The sequence below is a fragment of the Leptosomus discolor genome, chromosome Z (assembly GCF_034619465.1).
Source record: "Leptosomus discolor isolate bLepDis1 chromosome Z, bLepDis1.hap2, whole genome shotgun sequence".
Lineage (NCBI taxonomy): Eukaryota > Metazoa > Chordata > Aves > Leptosomiformes > Leptosomidae > Leptosomus > Leptosomus discolor.
In genome coordinates, this window is record NC_141419.1 from 34,816,895 (window position 1) to 34,843,073 (window position 26,179).

A 26,179-nucleotide genomic window follows, 5' to 3' on the forward strand; every position below is an offset into this window, starting at 1 on the left:
CTGTTTCTTTCTTGCATAAATACAACACACCAGGAGAGTAAGCAGTTTCTGCATGATTAATGAAACGTGAGGAAAGTCTTCCCACATGATGCTGAACTACTCTGAAAACATATTTCATTTGCTGTCTTTACCTCTGCTTTTTATATGGGTTATATTAAATATGTCTCTTTGCAGCTGTCTGCTCTTTAAAACAGATGGTGATGGTTTAGTATGAATGTAATGAATGGGCAACTTTATAAATTAAAGGTATGGGGACAACCTTTAGCTTTGCACTGATATCATGGCCTGGAGATATGTTTTGTTATGTTTTCATGTCTTCATAATACTCTGAAATGAATTAATTCAAAGCTCCCAATTGCTCTCCAATCTCATTGCTAAGGGTATTGGCAGTGACTGGGGCTCTTGATCAAGATGCGATAAGTCATGCCCAGTGGTTAAGACCAGGCTGATGTCAGAAAACGTATGCTGTACTAGCCAAAGGAAACAACAGACCAAAGGGTAAAGCTAAAAACGTTGTCTCATAGTAGGCTTATGCTTGGGAGCCCAAGAATCATAAGGAAGCAGCATAAAAGAAGGGACCACAAAGTGGGACTCAGAACTGAATGCACTGGATACTGGAACTCTTTGATCCTGTCCAATCAAATACTTAAAAAAACAAAACGTAGAACAAGGCAGAGCTTTGATGATTTGCTCTAGTCAAGAGCAACTGGTAAGATGCTCACACAGATGGCAATAACACCAGTCAGACTCACAGGAACACACCTGGTGTCAGAAGATCTGAACAGGACAGATATCTTGGCTCATCTGCAAGGGATGTCTGAGATGCCAGTGCCTGACTGTAGCTTCCTTACCCATACAAAACCTGAAAACAGATACGAAAGTAAAAATTTTCTCCGGGAAATGTAAATTTCTATTGTAACTTTTGCTGGGACATAAAGGTTTCATTTGTTTCTCATCATTCCAGCCTACAAGACCTATATTTTGACAATATAGGTATCTTCAGTCTGCAGTATCAGATTCCTCAGCTGGAGAAAGCTGAAAAGCTGAAAAGCAAAGGCACTCATCTTGAAATAACAAGACTGAAGTATGTTCTTAGTATGATGTATCTTCTTACTGTAAAAGTATACAGACTGCCCATGAGACACTGACTTGCAGAAATTTGCTACAGGAGGGCTACTTATTACCCTTCTTCAGTGGTTTGCCATCTTTTCCACACTATTCCAGTGGCAGCAAAATGCTGAGTGAATGCCAGAACTTAACTGAGACAATATCAGCATGCAGCTGAGCAATGAAACCAGCCTCCTCAGGGCTTCTAACTGCATCTTGGTGCCTCTGCCACTGATGTGAGAAAAGCTCTCAAGAATGCATCTCTGATAATGCTGCCTTTGAGGGCAGACAAACACAAAGGAATAGACAGCCTTGAATTGATGGGGCCCTGCAAGTTAGGCTTGGCAGGGGCCCTGCATCCAGGTTATATGTCATGTATGAGCTGGCACGGGGATTCTTGTGGAGCAAAGCAAACCTGACTGCAACTAAGCACATTGTATTCCTTTTCTAACACTGCTAAAATCCCAGATGTTTATTTAAGGAAGTAGCACATAGATGTGAACACCTTTGGCAGGACTGGTTCTTCTTCCCTACAGATACACCTAGGACTTAATCCCTGTCTCGATGGATCTGCAGAGCTCCTGCCAGCCCTGTACCTCTGACCACACAGTGAAACCCATAAGAAACCCAAGAGCTCCACATGTGATGGGGAACTTCAACACTGAGGTACAACCACCGTCTCAGTAAGTAAGGAGGGGCGGCATGAGACTGCTTTTCTAGGCTCTCCATCTGCATATCTGCAGGGGAATTGTGCATACAGTATCTGAGATCTACCCATGTACCGAGACAATTGTATATTCAAACAAGCAAACATTAAAAAGCAAATACTTCTGACCCTATGGCAAATCTTACGTTCGGTAACTGCATTCTTCACAGGTATCTGTACTCACTAGCTTCACTTGAAGTGTTCCCCATTGTTTAACATTGTCAAATACTCTTGGATGCCATTCGCTCAAGAAAAAAATCATCTAACTCTTTTTTTGTCAAGCCAGGGACTAGTCTTACATGACAGCTCTGACTCTTTCCACAGGCCTAACTAAATCTGTGACTGGAAGGCAGTGGTATTCAGTTATCTTGAAAATGAGGGTGGTGTGGTGGTTTTTTTGTTTTGTTTTGTTTTTTCCTTTGGAACAGAAACAGCATCATATTTTTATCTATATTTGTTTGGCATCTCTTAAAAAACACTTCTCTGTTTTCCTCTCAACAAATGTGATACGAATTTGAATGCAGCTTCAGCTGCTAGTTCTTTGAATGCACAGAATTATGAAATACAAGTGGTGTTTGACATCCTCTAACTGATAAATAATTTAGAGCATTAACTCCCAAGAGTGTGCTACCCAGCACAGACTAGGTTAGTTTGGTGTGGATACTTCTAGTATGTACTCTCAGAGTTGCACTGTTCTTTGTAAAATACCACTATAATCTTTGTCAGGATCTTTGGCTATAATGGTTTGCACTTATAAGTAACCATTCCAACAATTAAGCTAAAGACCTGCTAGCCCTCTTTCTGTTGCTCAGGATCCTCAAACGGGGATCACCTTATAGCAAAGGTTAAAGAGGGGATCACCTGATAGCAAAGGTTAAAGGATTTCTCTCCTTGGATACTTGACAATCCAGGAGAGGGGTAATTTGCCCAAGTAAACAGAGACTTCATCTGAAATCCTGCTGTGAATTAGAGTAAATTTGTGCTTTGGCCTCTCACCTTATCTCTACTTCCTTGTGCCTTTTCTGAGTACTGCTTAAATTGTAGACTTCATTTCCACCGCTATATATGGCACTTACCTTTTTGTAATCTTCTCACACCTCATTCCCCTCTCTACAGGAAACATGCCCTTAACTCTATTTCCATCAGCAAACAAGTCTTTACACTGTTTAGTACCTTATTAATCTTGTCCTGTAGAATGTCACTTCTCACTTGAGGTTCCCATGCATGAATTAAAAATAAAGCCTAGAATACGCTATTTATTTATTTGAACACAAATACACACACATTTACACACATAGATAGACACAGAGACATACATTTTTGCTTTCATTTTTCATAGTTGCATGTTAAATAAGATTCATGCATAAAAAAGGTCTTCAAATTAAAACTCTTGAATATGTGACATTTAAATGCTTTTCACAGTAAGGCAAAATGCATTTCCCTCTACCTTCACCGAAAGGGAAAGGATTACCTCAGTATTTCAAATTTTGTTTGTTTTAAAAAGAGTATATAGCCCTGATCACATTTTTAAAAGCTGTGAAGCAGACATGTATACACATAATATACATATAACATGTTTAATCTGTCATACAACTTTTGCTGAGAAAGCTGAGTGCCAACCTCACTTATAACTGTCAAAAGTTATCACTTTCTGCTCTGATATTGCAGAAAGGTATTGCAGGGACATTAATCTGTATTTATGTGCCTGATTTTCTGCACTACTTTCAAATTCATATATAATTCATATATATGACCAGCCTAACCAAAGAAATCCTCTGGGATTTACACCTGATAGTAGGTTAGAACTTTGGCTCATTTTCAAACAAATACAATGAATGAGAAGACTGAATGAAGCATTCCTTTACAGTTCTGGGAAGCAGGAGGGGGGTGGGGGGAAGAAAGACCACAGAGTCCATGTTTGGAATTCCTTTCCACCAGCAAGTGTAACAACAGGGGAAAAGACTTTAAATGCCCTTCAGCAGAAACTGTCAGGCAGGGGAGACAGAGGAGCCTTTTGCTCACATCTTTCGCTCTAAGATGTCTAAGTATGTTATCTCTTTCCCATAGCTGTCAATGTCAACTTTGATCACTATATATGATCTTGGCAGAAAGATAATCTAACCTCGATACTTAAAACTTTGTGCTTATGCAGTGCACATCTTCCTAGTGCTGTCTCAACATACTAACCCAGCTGTATTTCACTTCATTTGATAAAGTATATTAATTAAATCAGCTCTTCTTATGACATACATGTTAAGAAACAATCAAAAGTCATTTGTTTTTCCTTATGTTAATGTATCATTTTCCCACACAATTTCTTGCAACAGCATTTCTAAAGGGATATAATCTACTTTGAAATCATGTTTAAAATATTTTACTTACTGGGGCATTCTGCTATTGAGTTATGCATGGATCTTCAAGGAGATTCTAGTACAGCGAATTTTTATATTGACAGCATAGATAAAGCATAGACACCACTGAGTAATGGATTAATTGTTGTTCATAGGGAGCACAATCTGATATAATTAAGGCGGTCTAATTCTTTCCATTAAAATATCCAGCTTTACGTATCTTGGTTAGACTTCAGCTGTTTGTCTTAAACTTGTCCATGTTGACTGTCTGCCTCAGGCTGACCTTTTTTCAGTGTCATCAAAACCAGATCAGCTATTTCTCGAAACAAAGTTAGGAAACTATACCTCCCAGTTTAGATAGTTTTAGGTTTATTTTGAAAGAGTAATAGACTCATGCTTTGGAAAGGACTCAGTTATCCCTCAGAGGGTCACGGAAGCATAACAGTAGCCACATACCACTTTTTATCTTTATTAAATAGGTTAAATTATGGTAAAATCTTCCCCACAATTTGGTCTCCTAATTGAAGTCCAGCCCATTGATATGTAACTGAAACCCCTCATATAAGCAATTACAGAAGAAAGTGCCTGCCTGGCTGGTGATTCGTACATCAAAGGCAGACTGCCAATGAAATCTTCATCAGTTCCCTGCTGAGTGACACTTTTCATCCCAACTTAGGATTTTACATTGAGAAATAATATTCTTCAGAACCTCCAGTAACTGTGAAAATGTACTGCATTTTCTCTGTAGAAAATACATCCCGTAACGTGATGAAATTTGCAGAGATCCCTCTCGAGAAATGTCTTGCCTTGTGTCAAGGTAGCAGAAGGAAGGTAGGAAGGAAGGAAGGAAGGCAGGCAGGAAGGAAGGAAGGCAGGAAGGAAGGCAGGCAGGAAGGAAGGAAGGCAGGAAGGAAGGAAGGCAGGCAGGAAGGAAGGAAGGAAGGAAGGAAGGAAGGAAGGAAGGAAGGAAGGAAGGAAGGAAGGAAGGAAGGAAGGAAGGAAGGAAGGAAGGAGGGAAGGAAGGAGGGAAGGAAGGAAACAACTCAAAATACTCCATACGGCAACTGTTAAATCAGTCCAAAGCTTGACGAAACGACTCCTCCTACCTTGAACTGATACAAGACAAATCAGACAACAGATCAGAGGGAAGTTTCTGGAAGCATGGATCCTTCCTTGGCAGTTTGCAGAGATTCAAAACTTGCAATGAAAGCCCTTCAATCTTAAACTCTGTAAAACAATAATGCAATGTGATGCAATAATTTCTTACACAACATTAACACAGTAGTATACTCACATCAAATTTTCTTCCACAAAAGGACAACAAATTAGAAAGGATGCAAAAGTGAAGGAAGTTCATAGGTACATAGCACACTCCATAAAATGAAACTGTAGAAAAAGCTTGAAAAAGAGATAGGAAGAAAAGCTAAGTACCAAGGAAATAGTATGTTGAACTGATCAATCCAACAGCTGTTTGCCTTAGAAGATATTTGCACAATGGATTTTAAATCTGGATAAACCTGAGGCATTGTCAGACATCCAGGCTGCTTCTCGTCTACTGTCAAAGACCTTTCCAAATAAGATACTTAGAGTTTTTTTTCTGAGTACCAATGTAGAAGTAACTGTGAATTCCAGTTTACTAAGCAAGACCCTCTGACCCCTTTTATCTTATCAAGTTCTTCTACAACTGGCATAAAACTTGGATTTTCTGCCAGATGACACTGTCTTCACAGGTACTACAAATGAAAGGTATAGACAACATAATGAATTTCAAGAAGCTAGTCTCAAATGGCTCTACAATCCCGTTTACTATGAAGCTACCTGCTTATGTTCAGGTAGGCTTAATATTTCTGACTCAGGAAACATAGATTGATGCTCATTTATTTCATCAGAAATGCTTTTCAAAAAAAAAAAAAAAAAAAAAAGGGAGGGGCGGTGGGGATTGCTCAGGAAGCTGGAAGCTTAAACTTGGAATCATACCAAAAAACAGTAACTTGAAAGAAGAAATTCAAGTTAGCCATCAATAGGTTAATGCAGTCATGGACAAGGAATTCACTGAAGTTCCATCAGATGTACTCAAAGAGACGGTAGATATTACATGAGGAAATCTAATACACAGGTTGAGTCTTGCACCAAATGACCCAGAAGCTCCCTCCAACTATAAGCTCTATGAACTGTGACAATTGTAATAAGTGGTGGCACTTGTGGAATTCCTTCCTGCCATGAAGGATAAGTTATTATATAAAGGCTGTCACACACAATACATCATCTACAAATTTTTTGAGTTCTTACTGCAGCTGCCATTTGGAAAAAAAAAATAGTCCCCTAAAAACATGCAAAAAAGCATAGAGCTATTTGACATAATAGAAATGCACTCTGAGGCTCTCCATGAGTACCACTGTCTTCGTCATAATTGCTTTTGGTGATGACAGTGTCCCCAGGACTTTTTGAAACACCAAAACTCAGGAAAGAAAAGCCATTCTACAGTTCAGTGGAAAAACAAAAATTCCTGGCAAGATTCGACTCATTCTGCTTAGTAAAAGCTAGCAGAAACAGCACTGGGTCAACACTCTGACTTTGGTTCATTTCTCATTGCTGACAAAAGTGAATGGAATTGTGTCATCTAGATGACCACTGCTGGAATTCAGCAGCATTTTGTAAAAGTCAACACATTTTTCATATATTGTTTCTAACACAGTCTACTGGAATGGACTAAAACTCAAGAGATTTACATCCACGAATATCTCAGCTCACGTAGTCCTAGTCTTCCCATCCTATCCCACGATCAATCCCACCCCACTCCATTTCACAGGAAGACTAAAAATCAGAGATTTAAATATTCATTTGTATTTTCTCAGTTACATGTTAATCTACATCACAAGGACAAGAAATTGCATGCTTTGAATATACGTAAGATTCCTTAGGAGTAGTACTGCAACGAAAATTCCCACCTGACGTTAACATTGTTATTACAAGTCCTGGTCACGTATGTTCACTTCATAGTGACAGACCATGTCAGGTTGGACAGAGCTTTGAGCAATACGGTCTAATGGAAAGCGTCCCTGCTCATGGCAGGGGGCTTGGAACTAGATGGTCTTTAAAGTCCTTTCCAGCCCAAACCATTCTATGATTCTGTGATTCTTTCTGTAATGTATTTTCCCAAATTCATTAAGAATAAGAAACTGCATAGGTGATGTCAGACACAAGGTCGGACCAGCTGTCGTGGTTTGAGCCCACCCAGCTGGCTCCAAAAGCCCCCCGCCGCCGCTAGCTCACCCCTACCCGGTCTCCTGAGGGATGGGGAGGAGAAAATGTGACCAAAAGGGCTTGAAGGTCGAGACAAAGGACAGAGAGGGCTCACTCATCAGTTATGGTCATGGGCAAAAGACAGACTCAACTTGGGGATAAAAACACACATTTCATACAAACAACCACCACCATCAAGGAGAATGAGAGATACAACCAAGTCTTGAATACAACACACCTTCCCCCCCCGAACCCCTCCGGTCTCCCCGGGCTCAGCTCTGCTCCCTCTTCCCCCCCAGCAGCGCAGGGGGCAGGGAATGGCGGTCACAGTCCGGCCGGCACAAGGTGTCCCCGCGGCTCCTTCCCCCTCAGGGAGAGGGGCCCTCGCAGCCCTCCCCTGCCCCACCGCGGGGTCCCTCTCCCGGCAAACAGCCCTCCAGGGACTGCCCCAACGCGAGTCCTTCCCGCGGGGCCGCAGCTCCCCAGAACCCCCCAGCGCGGGGCCCTCCCGGGGCTGCCGCCCTCCCACCGACGGGCGGCTCCAGCGCGGCCGCAGCCGCGCTCTGCTCCGGGCCCGGTCCCTGCTCCTCCGGCCCGGGGCCCTCCGCGGGCTGCAGGGCGACCTTTGGGCCACCGCTGGGCTCCAGGGGCTGCAGGGGCTCAGCCGCCACCCCACCGCGGGCCGCAGGGGACCCTCTGCTCCGGCACAGCTGCCCCTCTCCTGCCTCACTGACCGGGGGTCGGCAGGGCTGTCTCTCTCCCATCCCCCTTCGCTCACCAACACGAACGGAACAAAAAGACCCGATCAACGGCTTCTTTCACTCTGAAATAGTCATTCGCAGAGGCGCCATTATTATGGCCTTGGCCAGAGGCAGGTCCAAAATTGGAGCCAGGGGAACTTCTCGAAGCCTCTTAGAGGAGCCACCTCTGTAGACCTCTCCCCCAATGCCAAAACCAAGCCAAAACCCAACTAGACACCAAACCAGCACACTGGACAAATTGGAGTGAAATAACAAAGTTTATAATGGTTTATCAAAATTCAATAAAATATGATTTATCTATTTTTCTTGTTTCATAAACTTACATTGATAGTGTAGATAAATATTCTTTAAAATGCACTTTGTTCTCACAAGCTCTTTCAGCAGTAGAAGAATTATATAAGATTGCCAATAATTTATTTAATCTGATCATGGACATACAGCTGAAATTTGTGTACAGGTACCATATGAAAAAGAAAAAAGACAGATAAGAGAACATTTGCTTCCTTACTAAGGAAAAGTAACAAAAATGTTCATAGCTGCCTTTAGTATACCAGCCACTAGGAAACATGGTACTACTAACATGGAGAAAATTATAATAAGCAAGAAGTACATTTAAAATGTAAATTGTTTATGTGATTGTATAATCTACACTCACTACACATCAAACATGCAAACTGTCCAAGAAGTGGATTTGCAAATTGAGATGTACTCTGTACTAGTGACAAAAGATTTTGATAAAGCAAGAAATTAAGTTTTCAGTACTTAAGGGGAAAGAAGCTGTTCTGGCAATAATGGTCAGAATCGTTCTAATTGCCATCCATAATTTTTTTTTTTTTTTTTTTCCCAGCATGTGCTATTGATGGAAGGTAAGAAAACATCAGTTGCTGACATATGTTCTTAAATTTCGTGGACAGTTACTTCTAGATTTTTTTTTTTTTAATTAGAAAACTTCAATTTCAGTTGGTAAAGATTCAGAAATGTATAAGAAATGTGTAAGAACCACTTTTAATCTGACATGTTTACAGCTTTTTCTGCCTGGCTCATATACCAGTAATACTGGGGGAGCGTGTACTCTCATTTTCAGTCATTAAAGGAATGGTGCATCTCAACCTTTCCTGATGACTGAGACCCCATTATTTCCAAAGAGTAGGATACTATACCTCCCCATCTGAACAGCACTTATGACATGTATTTGTCCATTTCATGCTACAGAGATATTGTTTACAAGCAAATGATCTATTTTAAAGGAGAAGATGTTAGGGACAGTAGTAAGTGAAAATGGAGAACAGGCCTATACAGCTGGAGCACAGCAATGAGAATCAGTTCTCTGAATTTCTGGGTTAAGAAACATCCATCTTGTAACTCCAGTTATGTTTTGACCATTTACTTTAGTATAGCTGAATGTCTAATGCTTGGGAAGAAAAAATTGATGTGTAAATGTGACCTCAGTTTCTGCTAAATACTACTTCCTAATATGTTTCTGTATTTAAATAGCTCTTTTTCTTCTTCAGACTCTTTTTAATTATCATGACCAATTCTCCATATTCTCTGTGTGAATTCTGTTATTAAATGTGATCAGCCAGGACATTTGAGGCAGAACTGTCCCATTCTTTCTGTATTAGGTGATCTTCAAAAAAGGTAAACTTAGAAGGACTTCTGAAAGTATATAAATAGGATGTGGAGTTTAGCTTTCCAAAAACATCAGTGCCAGTGAAATCTGAAAATATTTACAGCAGGAAGACTTGATTAACAAATATTTTGGAGCTTGAAAGGTGCCCAGGAATATCAAAATCAAAACCATACTCAAAATTAGGTGCATATTTGTGGAAATGTTACTACTTGGCCAAAAGCTTCCTGGAGATGAAAAAGGACTCACCACAATTTACCTATGAAGATTAAAAGTACTATTATTCCATTAAAAACCAAAAGCAAAAAGAAAGACTTGAGGCAAAAAAGAAGTTAAAATTCATGTTTAACATTTGTGTTCTACAGGCACAAGTAGACGAAATTATGACAGAACCAAACTTCAGTCTTTTTTTTCTATTATTATTAAACATTTTTTTAATACTAAGTTTCCATTGTAACTGTAAAAGCTAGAAAAGAAAATATGCAAGGAAAATTATTTAATTGTCATTGGTAGCCCATGATCTGAGAGTAGTGTTAATGGGAAGTTCTTAGAAGTGTCAGGGTATTTTTGTCTTTGAATTACTATGTATAAAATGCTGCAGCAAAACACACCGGTCAGCCAAACCATAACATTGGATGAATGTAGTCAGGAATTTCATCACTTATAGCAGAAAAGTGGTTGGCAAGCCATAGCCAACTTGTCCTTGATTTCCCCTCATTTTATTCATTCCTGCTTTGTCACTTTTATTCCTCATGACCTCCTATCTCATCCCCATGTGTTGCTGAAGTTGATTAAAAAGTTGAGTTTGAAGAAGTTGATTAAAAAGTGAAGTGCTATACGAGTACTGGTTATTTACGGAGTTTAATCGGGTTTTTGTCCCTTTTCTCTGCTCTCTCTGCTCACAAGAAGAAAGAATTTCTTCTTTTTCTCTTGCTTTCTGTCCCTCTCTTCTGTTTTCTAGTTCTCTCACTCTGCATTTTTCTTGCTATGCCTAACAGCTCTGCCATTGCCCTGCCCTCTAACACTCTTTGCTTCCTTGTTATGCACACACAAATAGCCACAAAAACATTTCAGGATTGATGTCAGAAGTTGTCAGGTTATCTCTTATCATAACCAGACAGCAAGCACTCATGGTAAGTCTTTCTAAATGGAATTTCTTATTGAAAGAATAATAATAATCCAAACATGTTTTGACCATACTTGTGAGCCAGTGGGCAAGAAATATTCATCTTTCATTCTACAGTGGCACCATATGGTATCTCTCTATCCATTAACTAAGGTAGCTAGTATGAAGTGTCAAGCTCCTTTATTCCTCTCTACTTATATCATTCCCTAATCTTTATATGAACCATGCTTTAATTTACATGAGATACCCATTTTATCTTCTCCTCTTCTGCATCATATGTCCTGATCTGCCTCTTGTTTTTTCTAGTGGTACGTAACAAATAGCCTTCATGGTAGCAAAAATATACCCTGAATCTTACACCTTCCGTCATTTCACTTAGCAACTCTTTATGTTCATCAAGGTTTTTTCCCTATAAACTATCTTGAACTCCATAATCAAAACCACCAGCTGTTTTTCCCCACTGTTCAACAACCATTGGCTGTCAATACATCTGTGTAATTACTGTAATGCTGCCAGGTGGAAGATAACTGTAAAAATAAGAATGCCAGGTGGGGAATAATAAAGCAGAAAAGAGGAATAAAACAACAACAAAACAATGAAATTGTCTTTGTTCATATTCTCAAACAGGTATTGCACCATCAGTTATCTACAACATTCAGCCTTCTTTCCAGTCTTAACATGTGGTAGAATCTATAACAGTGCATTATTTCTTTGAAGCAAAGTATGCCAGTATTTCACATGGTTAAAGTCATACTGGTCATTTGAAAATGAATGCAGTACTGAAGTAGAAAATTCAGCATACAATGGTGGAACAGCCTCACTGCAATGAGAGATCTTCTGACACTAAGAAACTCTTCTACAGAGCTAAACATTCCTCTTCTTAATGGCCCACGAACATGTTCTGTAAACTATGTATGTAAATTGTCCTCAGAAAGTTAATGTTTTAATTAATCTCACCAAATCCAGTAAATATATTAAAATGTCAGCTTTTTAGTCAGTAGTAATGTTGTTTGTATTTCCACCTACTCCTTCACTCTTCTTAGATTATTTTTTAGCCTTCAAAGAGAGTTTGCTATTTATCAGCTGCTAACTATCAACTGTGAACTGATGGCTTACAACACACCTGGGTAATCTACAGTCTGTCAGTATAACCCACCCATCTCTTCCTCATGTTACTCTCTGGGGAACAGTCTTTTTTTCTAAGACTATCAACTGTTTTGCCAGATGAACTGTTTTAGTTACTCACAACCAACTCCCAGGTTTTCCTGGGAGAAGGTTTTCTTTTTTCCTTTTATGTGCATGTGCTGCAAGTAACATCTTATGACAGAAATGTATGTGTTATAAAATTGCATGTTGCCCACGTGATAGGTAGGGCATTAGAATATATGTCAGGATGGATTATTGGCTGTGGATTTCAAGAGGTTCCATTGTGAATGGCATGGTCACTCAAGCCATATCCACTTTAGAGAAAAGTAAATAAATACCTGCTTCTTTTGTTTTTAAGAAAAACTACAAATAACACATGTACAAATATTATTTAAAAATTCTTTAAATTACAGGTCGTGTCTTGCCATTCCAATCAGTTCAGGTCCTATTGTGTCAAGAAATATATAGACAGAAAGATAGTGTTTTGCCTGCATACTTTTTGAATCGTTTATAATATTCCATAAAACGCATAACTTGGTGATGAAATTTTATTTTCATTTTTATTTTATAAGGAAAAAAAAAAAGAATTACAGCATTGATTAGTTTCCAGATTCTTTGTAGACTGTACACCTTCACACACAGTGTTTATGAAATATTCTTAAATATAGATATCTTCATGTATTTTTCTATTTTCTTAAAGTATGAATGAGGCAAAACGTACTGTGTGTGTTAAAATCTATTTGGCAAAAAATAGACATGTGGCAATAAATTCACACAATCCTATTAAATGAACATTTTGATAGGGGTACATATAGAAAATATATTTTATAACTGAATATATTGAAAATATTAATAGGGAGCTACATATAAAAAGCTAAAACTATTAAAACTTGCTTCCTAGAACTAACATACATGCAAGTAAGCAATTAGTCACTAAACCCTGCAAATTGCTTGAGAAAGAAGCTGATAAGGGAAACAGAAAAGACAGAAACAAGGACATAATTCATGGCTCAAAGGTGTCAAAAGCAGGAGGAGATAAGGGCTAAGGAGGACTAGCTAACATCCATCTCTAAACAAGAACAAAAGGGAGATAGCCAGATGTGCACACAAGGACAGACCAGGCTGAAACCAGTCTGGTACTGCAAGATCAGCCAAATTAGAGATTCCAGGGGAGAGGTGAGGAGTACACAGCGAGGAAGACCTACGGCCTTCATCCCTGAAGACCCCTGCCTACTACCACCAGGAGCACCGAGGAGGAGCCCGACGCGGAGATTATGGAAATGAAGTGACCAGAAGGAACTGCCTTTTCGGGGATAGGTCATGAATATGTACAGTCGTTTCAAAACAGGTGATGCTTTAGCTGTATAAATACTAGACAAGTGGCCACGATGGGCATGCACGTTTGTGGTGGAGCGATCCCCCGTGCATCTGCGCGCAATAAACATACCTACTTTATAACCTTTCAGGTTGTAAAGTCTTTTCCGCACATCAATTTGAAAATTAATTTTCCATGCGAAATAGGAAGAATATTTTCGATTAGTGAAGGTATGAAATATACTGCACTATTACCTTTATTATTATTACTTTAGATATATTTAAGCTGCAGGACAGGGACACCAGTATATTGAGTGCTAAGCTTCCAATTACACTTAGCTTAAAAAATAAAAATTGCAGTGATTCCCACATCTGCAATTACAAATTGGCAAGGTTTTTAACTAGAATCACTAGATATATTTAAATTTTGAAACTTTTACAAATAAGAAAGTCTGGCTATGGATCCATGTTACCAGTGATTCTCTGAACTTGTAAAGTAGTTCGGTCCTGCTTATGATTAGTACTCTGCTTACTGATTAAAAACTGTGTTGGATTCATCAATACTATAACTTCCAGATTTTTATTGAAGCAGTAAAAATCTTTCAGACAGATATTTGAACACTGCATACCTTTGTCCAGAAGGCTTGTGAGTCATTGCACTATTTGAATTAAGACTTATTTATGAATATTTTTAGATAAATGTTATTATATTTGACTCCATTTAACTCAATGTCAGAACCTTGGCTGAATGTCAGCTGTTACATAAACAAATATAGTTAACTTCTTTTCTCACTAACATTGTTAAAATATAATCAAGCTAATTTTTAGAAATCTGGTAGAGATACTTGCTGCCAGGCAGATTTTTTTTTGCCAGGTTTCAGCCTGCAGCAGATTTTCATGGCAGATTTCTGAAAACAGAAATTTCTAAGAGAAATGCTGACACAGCCTTCGCTCCTGTATAGTAGTGTGAACTCGCCACTGTAATAATTAAGCAATTAGGCATGACAGAGAGTGTGAATTTCCTGAGATAATCACACCCCTGGGGTATTACAAGTCATGATCCAGAGATAAGTGTTTTTAATCCCCTAAGGGTGTGATTATCTTATGATAACCACACCCCCTGGAGGAGATTTATAAGTCACATAAAAATCTTTAGTGTAAAGTAAAAAGTGCTTGTATTGCAGGAGCAGGAAAAAATCTGGATGTAGACAGTGTTTAGTGACTTTCACAAATTAATGAATTGCAATATATAGCATCGATTCATACAACAACTCATCAATTCAATCCATTTTACTGGACAATATGTCTATGTAAATTATTGTTGTCTTTCTCCAACTTCTAATACAGCAAATACTGATTTGAAACTTTTGAAATTGTCTCAAACTAAAAATGTAATCTCCACTTGACACTGCTTTACTTCCAGGTTATGACAAGAATGATATTCCCAAATGCTATTTCCAGTTCCATCATGAAATCCATGCACTGCAAATGTAGCAAATTAACTATCATCTCTTACTTCTGAAACTCATGTGGGATGCTCAGGAGCAATATTGGACTGCAAAAGGAAATAAATTCCTTCTCATGAGTCGATTTCAAGTAAAAGCAAAAAATGTAGTTATTTTAAATCCTAAAATTTTCAGATCTCAAAATAGCCTCATCTGTTAATCAGCTTGTCTTCTCCCTTTGACAGTAGGATTGGAAAAAAAAAAAAAAAAGGTTGCCCTTTCTGTTGCGAAGAGACAAAGGGAAATTTTATGTAATAGATCCTTGATGTTGACACCTGTCCCACCTACTGCTCCTGAAATGCCATCCAACATTCACAGACTGACCAAATCAGGACATTTTGGAATTGATCTCTGCAAAGAGTTCCAAGCATGATTGTGCTTATGCTGACTGAATATACAAAGATGCTTTGGTTAACAGAAGCCCTGCACATACTGCATAGATCTTGCTGATATGTAGTGTGTTAGGTGTTGACGTTTCTCTCTGGATGTCCACTACATTTGTTTTTTCATTACATACAATCACAAGTCTCCTGAAAGGGAGATTACTACACTATTCTCAGAGCCGGTTGCCATGAACTCATTGGAGAGGTCACTATTGGTAGTAGCCTGGTGGAATTCATTATGTCAAGGGTAGTAGCGTGGTGGAATTCATTATCTCAAGGGATATAAGCCAGCCAAAAAGTATAGTCAAGACCCTAAACCTTAGGAAAATGAACTTTCAGTTGCTTAAGGAACTAGTGGATAGGATTGTGGCAAAACTGCTCTCAGGATAAAGGAGCAGAAGAGAACTGGCAGATATTTAAAGACATTTGTCTTAGATCACAAGAACTATCAATTCACATGTGCAAGAAATCAGACAAGGAAGACAGGAGACCAGCATGGCTGAGTAAGTACCCCTTGGTCAAGCTGAAACACAAGATAGAAAAGCATAAGCAGTGGAAGAAGGGACACACATCCTGGAAAGAATATAAGGATACTGGCTGGGAGCGTGGGCATGAGATTAGGAAAGCTAAGGAACAAATTTAGCTGTAGCTGTAGCTAAATTTGTCAAGGGATGTGAAGAATAATAAGGGCTTCTCCAGGTACATTAGCCAGAAAAGGAAGACAAAAGAAATTGCACCCCTGCTCATAAATAAGACAGGGTATCTGGTGACAACTGACACGGGGAAGACTGAGGTACTCAACAACATTTTTGCCTCAGTTTTCACTGGCAATTGTTCTTCCCATATCTCTTGAGTCCCTGAATTTCAGGGCAGGGAAGGGGGGTAAAGGAGAAGATCAGGTTACCATTTGAGTAACCTGAACATAGACAAGTCCGTGTGATCCACTGAGATACATCCCAGCGTCCTGAGGGAATCTGCTTATGTAGTCCTTAAGCCACTTTCCATTGTATCTGAAAAGTCATGGCAGTCAGATGAAGTCCCCAGTGACATGAAAAAGGGAAACATCATGTCCATTTTTCAAAAGGGTGGAAAGAAGGTTCCTGGAAACTACTGACCAGTCATCTCTCTGTCCAGTCAGATCATGGAACAGATCCTCCTGGAAACTATATCAAGGCATATGGGTGACAGGGAGGTGATTAGAAACAGCTAGCATGACTTCAAAAAGGACAAAACATGCCTAACTGATCTGGTAGCCTTCCACACTGGAGTGACTGCATTGGTGGATAAGGGAAGAGCAACTGATGTCATCTATCTTGAATTGTGCAAGACCCTTGACATGGTTCCACACAACATCCTTGTCTCTAAATTGGTAAGATATAGGCTTGACGGATGGACTGTTCAATTGATAAGGGATTGTCTGAATGGCTACATCCAAAGAGTTACAGTCAATGACTCAATGTCCAAATGGAAACAAATAATGAGTGGTGTCCCTTGGATGTCCATATTTGGTCCAGTAGTGCTCAGTGTCTCTTTAATGACATAGACAGTGGGATTGAGTGCATTTTTAGCAAATGTGCAGATGACATTAAGCTGAGCAGTGCAGTTGATTCATTTGAGGGAAGGGATGCCATCCAGAGGCACCTTGAAAGGTTTAAGGAGTGGGCTTATATGAACCTGATAAAGTTCAACAAATCCAAGTACAAGGTCCTGCACCTGGGTGAGGGCAATCCCCAATAGCAGTACCAGCTGGGTGATGAATGGATCGAGAGCAGTGCTGCAGAAAAGGACTTGGGGATATTGGTGATGAAAAATTAGATATGAACCAGCAAATTGCGCTTGCAGCCCAGAAAGCCAATTATATCCTGGGCTGCATAAAAAGAAGCATGACCAGCAGGGTGAGTGAAGTGATTCGCCCCCTCTACTCCGCTCTGGTGAGACCTCACATGTAGTTCTGGTGGCCCCAATACAAGAAAGATAGAAACCTGCTTAACAAGTCCAGAGGAGGGCCACAAAAATGATTAGAGGGCTGGAGCACCTTTCTCTTGAAGAACAACTGAGAGAGTTGGGGATGTTCAGTCTGAAGAAGAGAAGGCTCCAGGGAAAGTTTATAGTGGTCTTCCAGTACTTAAAGGGGGCCTACAGGAAAGGTGGGGAGGGACTCTTTATCAGGGAGTGTAGAGACAGGACAAGCGGTGACCGTTTCAAACTGAAAGAGGGGAGATTTAGACTAGATATTAGGAAGAAGTTCTTTACTGTGTGGGTGGCAAGGCACTGGAACAGGTTGCCCAGAGAAGCTGTGGCTGCCCCCTCCCTGGAAGTGTTCAAGACCAGGTTGGATGGGTCTTTGAGTAACCTGGTCTAGTGGAAGGTGTCCCTGCCTATAGCAGGGGGTTAAAACTAGATGACCTTTAAAGGTCCTTTCCAACTCAAACCATTCTATGATTCCATGATTATATGAATTATACACTGACATGGGAAAGACCTGACAAAGACCATGTCAGACTTTCAAGATTATGCTTGTACTTGTGTTATGCTATTTTTAAGTATTCATACAATATCATAAAACCAAACAACGAGTGGACATACCGTGTTTTGCTTTTTGTATACATTGTGTAAAAGTGAACAAGAATATTACAGAAAACCCAAGAAGGCAAGTAAAATTACTATTCCTATTTGCCACAGTTTAACCACAACACCCAGACGGCAACTAAGCACTACACAGGCGCTCACTTATTCCCCTGCCTGGTGGGGTGGAGGAGAGAATCAGAAGGGTAAAACAGAAAACTTGTGGGTTGAGATAAAGACAGTATAATAGGTAAAGCAAAAGCCGCACACGCAAGCAAAGCAAAACAAGGAATTCATGCACTGCTTCCCATCAGCGGGCAGGTGTTCAGCCATCTCCAGGACAGCAGGGCTCCATCATGCATAATGGTTACTTGGGAAGACAAACACCATCACTCTGAACATCCCCCCCTTCCTCCTTCTTCCCCCAGCTGTACATGCTGAGCATGATATCATATGGTATGGAATATCTGTTCTTTCATTTGGGATCAGCTGTCCTGGCTGCATCCCTTCCCAACTTCTTGTGCACCCCTACCCACTTACTGGTGGGGTGGTGCGAGAAGCAGAAAGTCCTTGACACTGTGTAACCCTTCCTCAGGAAGAACAAAAACATCCCTGTGTTATCAACACTGTTTTCAGCACAAATGCAAAACATAGCTCCACGCTAGCTACTGTGAAAAAAAATAACTCTATTCCAGTCAAAACCAGCACATCATTTTATGGTATATGGAATGAAAAGGCAGAGCAAACCGGCCAGTTTTTCCAAGTCATCACAGAATGCATTAGAGTTCTGAAGCCTTTTACTACCACTGTGTTGTCAAAGCTCTGTGTTCACTTTCGTTCTTGTTGCATTAGACAACAGGATACATTATGGGATCCAAGACCATGGGTAATTCCAGACGGAACTGGAAACTCTGTAATAGATTCCCATGGCTCTTTTGGTTTGGGTTTCATTGACATTAAAAATCCAGGAACTTTGATGATCAGGGAAATTAAAAATTATTTGTAGATTTTGGGCAAAAACATAACACAGTTTGCTAGATTGCCTCTTGCTTACCACTTCACACAAATAAAACTAGAATAGACAGACTTTAATGATGATTTGGGGGCCTATAGCTTTGTATTGATTCTGTGTGGCTTTAGTAGCTTGTGTACTTTCTAACAGCCTCAGGATTTGGAAATTGTAATGGAGAACTAGCTTTTCCAAAAACATCTGAGAATTTCTAGTCACCACACAGCTCCACTAGGAGAGCTCAGAAAAAAAGAAAATGGGATTTCCTTTTAATCCTATTTTAATTCCAGACCCACCCAAAAAAAAAAGAGTAATATACACATTAAGTTGAGGAGCTCTTTAGCAAAGTCCAGTTTGTACTCAGTAAATAATGTTATTCTTTGTTGATTGATTGAGAACAGGATTTTACTGCTAATTGTAGACAGGATAGATTTTCTTAGCTATTCCATTTTTTTAAACTCCCTTATTAGACCATGTTTTACACTACGACTTTCCTTGCATCACCTTGTAAACCTTTTACAGATCAGCCCACCAATGTCACTGCTAAGCAGGTAAACAACAATAAACTGAGAGTGATCATAAAGTGAAACTTGGAACAAATTTCATTGTAGCTGTAGCATTAGACCTGAAGAGACAGTGCAAACTGATCAAGTTGGCAGTCAGCATTTTCTTAGCAAAACAGCCATGCTTTAGGAGAAAGGCAGAGATCTTTTTCCTTTTTCATATTTTAAACAGAAAGACCTAGCAGAGTTCTAAATTGACCAAAATAATGGTAAATGAAATATTTTAGGAAATTCTATTTAGAAGTTTAATTCTTTTCCAGAAGTTTACAGGGAATACTGAAAAACTCTCTAATTATTTTATCTATACACAGAGCTATGCCGTGCTCATTTATAGGTGTTGCCATAAGCTTTTTCCTGTTAGCAGTGGAAATTACATCCATTCCATTGAGATTCTGGTTCCTTTTTTTTTTTTCTTTTTGTTAGTGGTTGTCACCTAACCTCCACGTCCAGGGTTTATCTAAACGTTGTTTGCTATCTAAACTAAAACCGTTAGGATGCATCCTTTCCTATCCATCCACTCAGCTGTACCTTCCAGTAGACTTGCCGTATCTCCTGCCCCTGCTGCTACACACAGCTTTATCTTGTGCCTTCCTCTTTGCAAAGCAGTTGTGATCCCAACAGATTTTAGTAAGTCAAAAATGGGAAAATTAAGTTGATTGTTTGTTCTTTCACCTTTTTGATCAAAATTTTCTATCTAAATGGACAAGATGTATTTCTTTATTTGACAATGGTGGTGTGAAACTGACTTGGCTAAAGGAAGATGTAAGAGAAAGCTATGGAAGAAATGCTAGAAACAGTAGAGAAAACCAAAGATTTTTTTCTCTATATTTAATGAATATAGTGTTTATTCAGTTTACAGCTCTTCTCAAAGAGGAAATCATTATGAAAGTTCAAAATCTGTTCAAAACATAGACTTGCTTTGAGTTGTTCTTCCTTCTTTTACCCGCTGACTATATTTTAGTTGACTAATGGTAGACTTCATAAATAGACTCCAGCCAAACTTCATCCAACTCTCTACCAAAAGAAGTCAAACCATTGGAGCCCAGCATGGTATTTAATCTACCTTTTCCAAGGGTGTATGCAGATTTAAAACAAAGGGATAAAATGATTCCTTTTACATTTAAAAAACTTTCAATATTTTCATTATTCATTATATCATATATTCATTACATCATTATTCATCATAATGGATTTAATAGTTTCAAGAAATAGGTGTTTTTAAAGCTACAAAAGGGCATTACTGGAGCTACTAACTAATTCTTAAATCTGAAGAAAAACAATCCAGCATTTTTAGTGCCTTTGTGAAAAGGTTACCACAAATGCAATTTTCTAACAGACCATCTAATATATCCACTTGTGGTTTCAAACATGCTAAGTACTAAGAAAAACTGCTGTCAAAACATGTATAGATCCTTGTTTAGTGGCAATCTACTAAAGACAGAATTATTCTGCAAACTAAAAATCACGAATCATCCATGTGAACACTGACCAACTTCAATGGCTTCCTACAGAAAGAACTGAAATATACATCAGTTGATTATATCCCATACAGTGCTCACTTTAAATTTGTGTCTGAAGACTGGTAATGCTGGAAAAAAGCAACAATAAAAAGTTTCTAACATTGTATTATTGATGCCTGTTGGACATCTTCTAGATGTCTAAAGACACGACTGACGTTTCAACTTTTCACAAATTTCTGGTGCTACTGCCATTAATATGCTTTTCATTGCTGGCATAGTAACATAAGTCTGGTTTAATACCGTACCAACCCCAGAGTAAATTAAGTTAAGCACAACTGCAGTATTCCTTGATTCTCCAGTGAGAATCCAGCAAGATTGCTATTGTGGTTTTGGAAATGACATTCACTGAGATATTGAGAGAGAGTTTGGTTTGATTTGTACACTGTCTTTCTGACCTGCCGTGGCTAAATGGAGATGCCAAACTTTAGGCTGACATATCTGTCCTATAAAACAGAACATAATATAACAATCCTCAATTTAACTTCAAATGAGGTACTATTGCAAATGGTAGTTAACTTCCTGGCAGTATAGCTTAGGGCTCTCACAGTCTGCTTGTTTCCAGTACTGGATATAGGTCATGAGATGCTGCACTACACTGCAGAAACACTGCGCTGTGGTATTCCCTTCAGCGTCAAGAGATTTGTCGGCTCCAGAAGATTTATTCCAGCGCTTACAATCACTGTCATTAATGTTTGTTAAGGTATGTCTACGCTGAACAACTGTGACACTAGAGCCAACGCAGAATTTATCAAAATAGTACACTTCAGCTTGTTAATCCATCACAGAAGCAAAGCATCCCTCAGGTAAACTTTGGTCTATTGTGTGGCTATGTATGTCTAGTATTGCACTAGAAAGTGTAAAGATATCATTAACCTTATTGAAGCTGATTAAATGTTGCAGATGCCGACACACAAATATCATGAAAATCCTGGACATCAGTTTAACCTGCCTGGTTTTCTTGAATGAGAATGGCCATTCCCAGAATATTCAAGAGGCTTGTAAAGGAATGCACAGATCTTCACCCTTATATGTTGCTGATCTCTCATATGTCAAAGTCAGCAAGAAAATCCTGACCCTGCTGAAATCTCCTAAACTTCCGTCAACCTGGAAATTAGTCTCATATGCTTCTAGACAAATACTTGTATTTAAAACACTGCTGATTATTTTGAAAGCAGTAATAAGTACAGAACAATTATATTTTATATAATATAATAATACAATAACATAACTTATTATATAATTAATTGTATAATTTATGTAATTATTTGCAGCATAATAATAAGCTTCCAGGCAAGCCTTAGTTTTTTCTCTCCTCAGCAATTCTTTTTATTCTTTTTTTTTTTTCTTATTCCCTCTTTCCTTTTATTTAGCTCTTCCTCTCTTCACATCATATCTTATCCACATAATACTTGGGTTCCAAGTGGTCACTTTGCATTAAGCTGTGTCTTATCAAGTTGTTACATTAAATCATGTTGCCACATACAGAAAAATAAATGCCTTTGCAGACCAAATTCCTATTAAAACACTTCTACAACCAAACCTGTCAAAGATCAATATTTTCTTTCAAATTTCTTTCAGTAAGTAAAACAGTGGCTGGATGTGGCATTAGGAAGAATTAAAACAACAACATGTCCTTGGTATATAATAGCAGGGTGTTTTAAACTCCCTTACTTGGAGCCTTCCAATTTATTTAAACCAATTTATATCAAATCTCTTTTTGGCTAATTATTGGCTCTAAGGCTGGGACATTGAGTTGCTGAAATCAATAATGACTGGCATAATTTCCCAAGCGAAACCAGATGAAAAAAGTATTTCTTAACTTTCCATTGATAAGCCATGTCACCGCTATGGCACATGTGGGTAGTAAGTCCAGACCTAAATGTTAGTTATGGTCATCTAAACACATTGTAGTGCCAGGCTTTAAAAGTCATAGCATTTTCTGATTCAAGACCCATAGAAGAATAAGAGAGAAGAAAAAGGAAAAAATTATGGAATGAGAGAAGAGGAATCAGGAGCATAAGTTGTATTTTCTCTGTTGTTCTTCAACAAAGGATGTGCGTCTCTATTTTTGTTGTATGCTCTTGTATGGCAAAAGAGGTATCGGACACACTGTAAGTGTTCCTGTGATGGGAAGAAGTCTAAATAAAATCATAAAAACCCTTTCCAGAGGGGTTATTGCCCCATTTAGACTGCTCAAAATAAATAAGTTAATGGATTTCACCAACCCTTTCATGTCCTTTCCCTCTTGGTCTCCCTTCCTTTCCTTCAGTGTAAGACATAAAGTAGGTGTGAGATTAACAGTAGGAAAAGAATAATTAAGATTAATCAACTTTTTCTTCATCTCTAATTGTACAAGCATTCCTAATGAGCTGAAACGAAAAAATAAATTGACTGAGCATTCCATTTAAAACACATTCTTCTTCACTGCTGCTCATAAACTGCTGTCTACTTTAAACTTCTGCCAAGATAAAGGTAGCACTGAAGAACACCAGCATCTATCCGCAAGTTTAATAGAAAAGGCTGGAGGAAGGATTGTCCAAGAGGAACTTTCAGGAGAACTACGGAGATACTATCCAAGTAAGAAGAACAGGAAAGAAGTCAGGAGAAGCCCATGAATAACATGTAAAGGTCAGTGGGAGAACAGAGAAGTAAAGTTATGACTGGAAAGAAATTAAAAAAAAAAAAAAAAAGTAAAAAAAAGTGAAAGGATAGCAAACTGAAAGAAAAAATAGAAGGAAAATAAGAATAATAAGAACACTGAAGGAGGAAGGAAAACTGTTTTAATAAAAGTGTATTACACAAGAGAGCTGACACAATACTGCCTCCAGGATCAAAATGGTAAAACCATTGAAAAGTTGAAAATAATAGGCTTCTCCCTTAACTTGTGTAGTAATTTCTCTCTAGAAGTCCCTGTCTATCTGCCACAGTAATTCTGCCCCTTTCTGTTTCTACCTCTTTTGCCTGTCATACTGTTCACTGGATCTCTATCCACTATGTATGACACTGAAAACTTCTGTATCTTTGTAGAGTGCAACATGGGCTATGACAAAGATATGCTACTACATAACAACAACCCCAGGAAATGTGTTTGGATGGGACTAACAGAAGGGCGGGCTTCTAAAATGGTACAGAAAGAAGCTGAAGTCTGTTAACCTAGACACAGAAGAAAGAGCTATGCAGAAGAACAGGATCAGCAGAGGGCAAAGCTTGCTGAAAGCTACTTTGAGCAACGCTCTAAGGATCTGGATGTAGTTTTAAAAACAGGTTGTGCCTAACTGGACTGACCTGCCAAGGCAACTGAGTCATCCCCTGGTTCCCAGTCCTCAGAGCAGTGGATGAGGAAGAGGTATGGGCTGTATTTCCAGTCCAATGTTAACCTGTACTTTTTTAGGGTTCTGAGGATGTTCAGTGTCATCTGAGGAGGCATCAACAAACAAGTAAAAATACTGCAAGAAAATGGGAGTAGTCTCTCTGTAGATATGCTGGACTAGATTAAAAAAAAAATCCTTGTGGCAGTGATGACCTGATTGCATTTGAGGCCAAACTTAACTGGAAACAGAATGCCTAAGGAAATTGTAGGAGTTCAAAAGAAACTAGCACACTGCTACCTTTCAGAACTGTCCCAAGTATAACTGATTCAATATTTGGCAGGGAAATGAACAAATGACTCCTTGCAGTCCCTTTATCTGGCCCAGTTTGGGCACAAGCAATATAAGGTTTACCTACCTATGTTCCTTACCTATGTTCCTTTGTCCTCTCAGTGCTGCTTCAGCCACAGTTAACCGTACTTAAATGTTGATTTTGTTTTAGCCGTAGTAGGAGGCTGTGCTCATATGAGTTTCTCAGAGCACACTTAGCATAATTAGACCATGGTGTCCTAGGAACATGAGAGCTTTTCTGGTTTTGCAGTTGGGTAGCCTTTTGAATTACTTTATTAGACAACATGATGTACTAGATTTAGTAATTTATCTTTTAATTAGTTTCCTTTAAGAAGAAACTTTGGAACTTGTTATTCTGACTTAACGTGTTATTCGTTCTTGGTACATACAGGTTTTAATAGCCTGCCAGACTGGGTAACAACCCCTGCCAGGGAGTTTCCAACTGTCTGATGCTCCCATACTTGACAAAGAATTCAGAAGCTTTCCCTTGAACAAAAACTTGCATTCCCTCTGTACTTTGGGCTTTTTTTCTGAATGCAAATACAGTGCAGTAACAAAATTTCTGAGCATGGAATCTCAGTATTTATTTTTATTCCTCAAATCGTATTCCACTGATTTTCTCTCTGATTTAGAATCCTTAACCTTTGCTCTTGTAAAGTAATTGGATGTCATCATAATATGACCCTGCTTTTCTCTTTCAAGCCTCTTTGCATTCTTTGCCTGCAAGGGGCAAGGTGGAAAGGAAATGCAGATATTCAAAAGACAGGAGAAGTGCATCACTGCTCCAGTACTGCCTGATTTCTCTGTCTCTGTAGACTCCTCTTCCCCTGTCTTTCTTAGGAGACTTAGCGGAAGAAGTGATGAAGTGAAAGAAATGAACAAAATAAATTCAACAATATGAAAGGTATCAAGAAGATGTTACAAATCTCCTGTGCGTAGGAGACTTCCCTCTGCCTCCAAAACCCCTCCTACCTGCATTATTTAGAGCATGCACTGAATAATGAAGACACTGAAAAAACACAGTGTAAGCACAAACACAAAAAATGCTTGTCTCTAAGTAAAATTGTTGTGTTGTCAATACTAGACAGCACAGAAACATGCAGTATAAAGATTCAAACATGGTAGGATGGGCTGAGGATGAAACATAATCCTTCACTCTGTTTTATTTTGGTTTAATCTAGTCCTGTAATTGTATCTTAATATAGTTTTTTAGTATAGAGTAAAAAATAAAGCTGAAATACATAATAAAATAAGTCATTGAGCATGTTCATTGTTGTAAGTAAAGCAGACACGACAGATGTTCAGAGATTACTGGTGTGAATATAGAGGGAAAAGGCAACACAGAAAAATCTAGCTGCATGTTTTGTCTTTGGAGATGATCAAAAAGAGCTTTCCCTTCCCCTGATTGAAAGGCTCTTTGGTATCAGGTAGAATGACTGGCTAGCACTAAAACAATTCTCTGGAGCAGCTCATCTTGAACCATATACAACAGATAAAAAGACAGCAAAATGAAGTTCTACAGACACCATTGTGTTGTTAAATTACATGTAATTTGGGTGAGAATTTTACTCCCTTTTGCTTTTCACTAGCAGAG